The 7,720-nt window shown below is 41.9% G+C and overlaps 1 long non-coding RNA gene across 2 annotated transcripts in view; it reads left to right on the forward strand.

Annotated features, from left to right (window-relative positions):
- The first annotated feature begins 1,113 nt into the window (after window positions 1–1,113).
- LOC142729640 (uncharacterized) overlaps window positions 1,114–7,720 on the forward strand; it is a 222,291-nt gene continuing 215,684 nt past the window's right edge. For both annotated transcript variants that reach the window (XR_012878403.1, XR_012878404.1), the window contains exons 1-5: window positions 1,114–1,210; window positions 2,459–2,533; window positions 3,445–3,573; window positions 4,628–4,694; window positions 4,881–4,945. This is a non-coding gene — a long non-coding RNA (uncharacterized LOC142729640). The remainder of the gene's footprint in view (window positions 1,211–2,458; window positions 2,534–3,444; window positions 3,574–4,627; window positions 4,695–4,880; window positions 4,946–7,720) is intronic.

Raw genomic sequence — 7,720 nt, forward strand, 5'->3', positions numbered from 1 at the left:
TGCAGGCGCATTTCAAGTGTATTTTGGAGCGTAACACGACCATTTTACGCTCTGACATACGCCTGAAGATGAACCGTGTGAACACGTCCTTTATATGTAAGCTGGGAATACTCCTTTAAGACCCATTTACACCGATTTTGTATCCCTAATAATTCCCAATATCGGTGGCGGCATCTTCAAATAAAATGACCTCCTGTGACCGCACAATCACCATGACGTAACTGTACATCATGGTGGCCTTATGTAAGACAATCCATGGTGCACAGTTATGTCATGGGGGCTTAAGGGGTTAATGTTATGGCTGAACGGTGTATAATCATCAAGGGCTTAATAATAGGGGTTACAGAGGTAAAAGTCTCACCGGGGGCTGGTGCCTGAGGGGGCTTAAAAGAAGACACAAATATTATAAATGGCGCACAGTCTATAAAGATAGTCGCCTATTGGTCAGTGTCTGTAGCGTCTCCGGAATAAAGAGAAAACGTTATTTCAAAATGAGGTTGTAATGACGAGACGACCACTTTACAGACAGAAGTGACAGTTTTACACATAATTCCAATTTATATAAGTGACACTAATGATATAATTGTTCTGCAATATGTCCCCTTCTATGTACAGATGTGGAGATCTTTAACTTGACTTTTAATGCATTAAATACACAGCGCCGCGGCAAGAAACTTTAATTTCACTTTTTCAATGGTTTTCAATGACTTAAAGAGGCTGTGTCACCGCATTCTACGTGGCCTGTCTTCTACATGTGATCGGCGCTGTCATGTAGATCACAGCAGTGTTTTTTTATTTAGAAAAACAACCAATTTTGACCAAGTTATGAGCTATTTAAGAAAGTTATTAGCATAAATCTAAATGCCCAACTGGGCATTTTTTTTTAGCTTTTGACCAAGTGGGCATGTATCTTCCATGCTTATAAAACAGCAGTCCCATGTAACGCCTATATCCAGTGTATACACAGACAGTCTATCCAGGCAGGAGGAGATAACCGATGATGTAACCGATACTGCAGCCGCTTATGATGTCACTGATGATGTCATAGACAGTACTAGTCGCTAAGTTCTCTATGTACAGCTGGATTCCACTCACTTTGCACTTGATATTTGATCAGTGTGTTTCCTACAGATCAGGATTTTTGGCCTTTTTCTCCAATTTTTGGGAATAACATCTGGACCAGGACTGTGATTGACTGTGTGATTGACAGGTAAGATGCAGCATTTTATTATTTATCAGCTATAATATCCGTGTTATTAATTATACATGTTACTGGATACATGAAATATCTATGCTCTAGAATTCTGATATAAGACCAGATTCACACTGGACATTACTGCAGCAATTTATAACCAGCATCTCACCACAACTATATGATTGTAGAAGGATTTTTTTCCCTGTAATTGACAGGGTTGTTTTTTTTTGTTTTTTTTTTCAAGTTCCAGTAAAATGTTTGTATGAACACAAGTAAAAACTGAACATGTGGATTTTACATTCAGATTTTGAGGTTATTTATTTCCCCATTAAAGTTAAAATTTATTATTTCCTGAAAATTACAGCAGTCAGTAATGTGTGAATGGAAATGTGAATTCTCAAGTATTTTCTAGGACAGACATGGCAGGTGAGACGTCAGATCCTCGATAATTTTATATGTATGTTCTGTCCTTTGTATAAAATGTCTTATTTACCTTTTAAAGGGATTTTCCATAACTTTATTATTAATAGTAAATATCAGATCGGTGGAGATATGACTCCTACTACCCCCATGTGATATCAGCTGAGTAAAGGGGCCGCACCACCCTGGTCAGCCACATGTCCTCTTCATTGTTTACCAGGAAAGCTCCATGCATTTGGTAGTGGCTGTGCTCGGTATTGCAGCTCAGAGAGAACCAACTCTGGATTGGGGCCCCCTAAACCCTGTTCTACCTTTTTGTGTTCCGGCTGATTTCCTACTATGAAGGGGAAAAGCTCCATAGAACTGAATAGTAGTTACCCAAACAGCGTAGCTCGCATGCTATGCTGCTTCCGTAGCTGCCATTCACTACTATGGGAGTTAGAGCAACAGCGTAGTTCAGCGAGCTACGCTGTTTACGTAACTCCGACCATGTAATCTGTAAGTGGCCGGGAATTCGTGAGCACAAAATGCTAGAACAGGGTTTAGGGGGCCCCATTCTAGAGATTGGTGTACAGGTGGGACCCGCATTTATCTGACGTTTATTACATATCCTGTGGTTACGTCAAATATGTCGCTCATGGGAAAACTCTAACATACTGTACACGTTTCTTACAGGATGGCGGTGACGGACACCTCTGATATATGTCATATGTTGGTCATCTGTCACCTATAGACGTCAATGTTAAATAGTGTATACGTGTAATGTATAAGTGTAACCTCTGGTAACATGACAACTATTATTGTATCTATCCTGTGATCAGAGGTTTTGTATCTTTTTCTTAGATCTTGTCTGAACAGATCCCTTGATTAGTCCCAGAACTGCTGCTGCCGGGACAGTGTCCTGAATACAGCGCTCAGGTATTGATCTCTCTTTCCTGTAATTTACCTTTCCTGCATATTACTCACACACGTCCCAAATTATCTGGTCAGAAAACAGACGGCACCTTTGTGTATGACTGAAGCCATTCCTCCATGTCACATAGGCAGATAGATCCCTGACACGTGGCGGCAGTCATAGTTATCATGAACACTCTTATTCTACTGACACCAAGAAGTTCACCAAACAGTCACATAATCTTACTCCTGGATATAGAGCCGGACATAGAAGACTGAGGTCCTCATAGCAAAGATCAAACTGGGCCCTCCATTATGGGGCCCAATGTAGCTACTGAGGAGAGCCGGGCGTGATGTTTGTTTACCTCTCCATTCCCTTCCCATGACCTTTGGGACAATTCTCCACCGCTTTGCTTGCTGCCAATGTAGTTCCTCTGGAGAGCGGAGTCCTGCACAGGTTGTCACCACCCAGCCGCAAAGAGGAGAGGACCAACTCCATTACCTGCTATATAGTGATACCAAATCCACTGCTGTCTAAATCTATAACTGTCAAATTATATTTTCCATGAAGTGTAATCTTATATTCTAATATTTTATTACAATTAACCTCCAATCCCAGGGATGATGGTTTATCTCTTCTATGTATATAATACTGGTCATATGTTCTGGACTTGTCTGTTCTTATGACGAGTAAATAATTGTATTTCCCATAAAATTATAATGCTGGAGCATCTCCTCTTAGCACTCTGAATTTTTCCATTCCTCTATAATTCCGCCTGGGAATGTTTGAATATGGGGGATACAATATATCTTGTCTATAGGACGTGTCCCTAAACATTGTGAAACTGTCAGCACTCATTGTATAGTATCAGACCATGGCCATTGAGAAAAGAGAATAACGTCACCCAGTTGTCAATTTCTTCTTACATTTCCAGGAGTAATAAAAAAGTAACAGCCCAATGAAGAGCTCTGTGATGGTCTCAGGTCCAGGTGTAGGAGGGGCTGCTCCAAAAATAAGGAGAGCGCCCAACTAATGCCCAGCATATAAAGTAGGAGAGTCCAAGGTAAGTGCCAAATATTTCTTTATCTCTACACACGTTATATCACATATTTACTGGCTGGATGGTTTATAGCAATAATGGATATTTTCTCCAAGAGCCCAATTTCAGTTTTCTCACATTGTCCCTCAGAAAACAAGGTTGCTCTTCCTAATATTCCTCGCTTCAATGCTGGGGGTGGTAGATGGAAGAATAGAAAAAAATGTCCTACACAAAATGTAGTGACCGCTTATTACTGACAAGCTACAAACCTGTAATATATTAGGAACAGAGACCAAGAGCCTGGAAACCCGGTGTGGTCAACTATGGCATCCAGACTAAGCTGCCACCCAAACTTATATGTTGTCAGGTAACCCGGTACATGCCCAGAATATTCATTACATGTATCCACATTATATGTGTCCAGAGACACCACAAAAGAGAGAAGAATCAGAAACTCCACAGTTCTCTATAGTTTCCCTTAAGTTCTGGTTTATATAGAGACATAACTATAATCTCCGGGGCCTTGGTGCCAAATCTATACCAGGTCCTGCCAACTATCATATACCATATATAATCTGCACTCCCACAGACACAATAGGCTTTATGTAAGATGGGGTCCTGGGCAACAAGTAAAGTAGGCTCACCCACCCACCCCATCCCACAGGGTCATGTTTCTATACAGTTTTTGATATTTATCTGGTGGTCTAGGGCTGTGAAAGGGTTCAGTGTAAATTCACTGGTGGTTTAAGACAGTAAAGGGGAATTGTTTTTTCATTGTATGGTGGTCTAGGGCAGTCAAGGGGGTGACAAGTAAAATCAGGATTCCTCCAGGTGATGGCGGCATTTGGGATTTGTTCAGATTGTGACCCCCTTATGCCAGTCATGGACACCAGAGCCTGTACAACCTCTTCACCCCTATAGTTATGTTCCCTGGGTCTACGTTACATTACAAAATGTGTTCAATGTCTGACTCGCCCTGTGATAGATAATGACATGTGTGACAGTAAATATATTATTATACATTATAGATATGGGGTTATTTTATGTATATGCAGTAAACCCATTATGTATATTACAGACATATAAAACATGTGAATATGTGGCACCAGTGACAGCCGACATGCTAGAAGATCCACCGTATATATGTAAGTATTATAGAAAATAACAACCTATAGAAATGCTATAATGTGATGTCATCCAGAATGTTCCTATAGAGACACATGAGAGGCTGCGGGAACAAATTCCCCAATGTTGTCAATTGGCTGAACATATATTTGTTGATATGATGACCCATACTAAGCTCACATCACAATTTTTACTTTTCGTTCCAGAAAACCTTGGGATCGGCTGCCTGCTGCCAGGGGGACTCTCTGAAGTAATATTTCATCTATATGAGGTATATCCATCTTTAGTTCCTATATATAGGGATAGGGATCGTGTAGGTAATGGGTTTCTTTGTATAGTATGAAGATGGCCATATGACTGGCGGTGCCATGTAGTCTAGGGGGGACACGTAAGGGAACAATAGGGAACGGTTTTGGCCTGAAGATAGATTTAAGGTAATTGGTTGAGGGGACTAGGGGTACAGTAAAGTTAATTGGGGATTAGGGGTGGAGCAGTGTTAGGGGATATAAGGCACGGTCACCCTGCCAAGAGCACTTGCCACACATTATTGCCTACAAGAAATTCATTAGCCCAAACCCTTAAATGCAATCTAATAGATTAGGACGCTACTAGTTACTTTCGGGGTGGCAGAGGGCCCCCTGACCTGCTGGGCCCCAATGTAACTGCACAGTTCTCACATATAGTACGTCCGCCCCTGATTTATGTTAGAAAGTCATATGGGAGAAGCCCCCTGACCGGTTAAATACCTAGGCCAAATGGGCAAACATCTTGTAATAGCCACTGATTCCATGTCATGTAACTGCTGAGGACTTGTACTATATAATATTGTATATTGTAATGTCGTGGTGAAGGAAAGGTACAGGGTTCAGGAGTCATCTCTACTACTTGGTGTCTCAGCGCTGGGCACTTGTGCCATGTATCCCAGAAATGTTCCCCCAAACTTTGCTAGCAGTCAGGGGAGACTGCTTACCTTACTGTTATCATTACTACAAGTAATAAAAGCGGGCGGCAGGGTGCGGACCTATCCATGCCGCTTGTCACTCTGATGTCCGCAATGTTTATCTGCAGCATTGTAGGGGGAGGGGTGGCAGGACTCCTAATAAAGTGTCTCTGTGTGAATAATTGTATGAACCCCTCAGAAACCCCATAATAGCTACTGTTGTGATATAATAAGAATAAAGCTCATTATAATAACTCACTGATAAGAGACACATTGTAGAAGCATAAAAATGAGATAATATATAATACACCTAAAGCTATAAAATACAATGTTGGGGACTGGTCTCTGTTCTACATGAAAATGTTTCCATTGATTGGGATTTGTCCTAATACTTTGTCTTTCTTACTCCTAGTATTGATTCTGAATGGCCCCATTGAATTGCATAGGTCCGTGTGATGTCCGTTGTTTTAACACACGTAAGGCCTTATTCACACGAATGCGTTTAACGTCCATGATACGTCGCACGGACCTATGTTAGTCAATGGGGCCGTTCAGACAGTCCGTGATTTTCACGCAGCGTGTGTCCGCTGCGTAAAACTCACGACATGTCCTATGCTTGGCCGTTTTTCGCGCATCACGCACCCATTGAGGTCAGTGGGTGCGTGAAAATCACGCGCAGCACATGGAAGCACTTCCGTGTGTCGCGCGTGACTCGCGCAACAGTAGATAAATAAGTGAAGGAAAAAATAAAAGCACATCCTTCATTTCTTTTTCTAAACATCAAAACCGCGTGTCATAAGGATGGCATATGCGTGAAAATCACGCAGCCACGCAGCATTCACTGATGACACACGGAACTGCAAGATGCACACGTTCGTGTGAATAAGGCCTAACACGGATGTGGAATACGCTGGTGTGAATAAGAGCTAAGTTGTATTTTTATACACGTATTATGCTATGTGCTATGTGTGATTTTGGTTGCATACAGTAAAAGTTGCTTGTTGTGTGGAGTATTTTTTTTTTTCAAATACATGGATGATGGCCAAATATTGTAGGGCTTCTGTTTCAGTGTTTTGAGAGCGCACACTTTTGTGGCTGTAGATGTATGTGGTATATATATATATATATATATAAGCTTTTATCACCTTGATCCATTCATTGTAAATTATATTTTCTCAAAATCGCTGATTGTATGTGAGTTTTAGGCACAAATGTGCATTTTAATGCATTTGTTTTTAAAAATAAATTCCTCTATCCTATATCTGAGGGTATGTTCACACGCACTAATTACGGACGTAATTCGGGCGTAATTTACGCGCCGCTGTCAAATGACGGCGCGTAAATAGACGCCCGTGTCAAAGAAGTGACCTGTCACTTCTTTGGCCGTATTTGGAGCCGTTATTCATTGACTTCAATGAATAGCAGCGCCAATTACGTCCGTAATGGACGCGGCACTCAAGCGCCTGCACATGCCGTTACGGCTGAAATTACGGGGATGTTTTCAGGCTGAAACATCCCCGTAATTTCAGCCGTTACAGACGCCCTCATGTGAACATACCCTAAGGTGTGATAGTGAAGGTGAACATGGCCGACAGGACCACGTCAAGACAACTGCAATCGTCAGGTTGTCTGCTTCCAGGAAAATAGGAGCTTTGTGGACGCCTAATTTTTCTAGGTGTGTAATCCCTGCATTTTATAGATTGTTACTTTTTTTTTGTACATTTCCTGCTTAAAACCACATTTTTGGTGTTTTCAATTTGTAATTTTATGGAGATAATATATGTACATGTAGACACAGGCACAAGTGGTATGTATGTATGTATGTATGTATGTATGATATATATGTATGAGGGACATGAGGGGGCCCGTGTCGCCCACCGGCACTGGCCCCCACCATGGCCGGAGGCTCCCCTAGCAGCCGCTATGGCTGCTACAGCGGGACCCCACTGAAGACTACGGCGGAGTTAAACAAAAGACATGTATCCCCTCTCCACAGGATAGGGGATACATGTGTGATCGCTGGCATTGATAGGGAGTTCGGGGAACTGAAAGTCCCCTGAAGTTCTCCATCAAAAACCTCGGACTTCCGGTGTCTGTGTCGGCAGC

Source organism: Rhinoderma darwinii, unplaced genomic scaffold (assembly GCF_050947455.1).
Source record: "Rhinoderma darwinii isolate aRhiDar2 unplaced genomic scaffold, aRhiDar2.hap1 Scaffold_73, whole genome shotgun sequence".
NCBI lineage: Eukaryota > Metazoa > Chordata > Amphibia > Anura > Rhinodermatidae > Rhinoderma > Rhinoderma darwinii.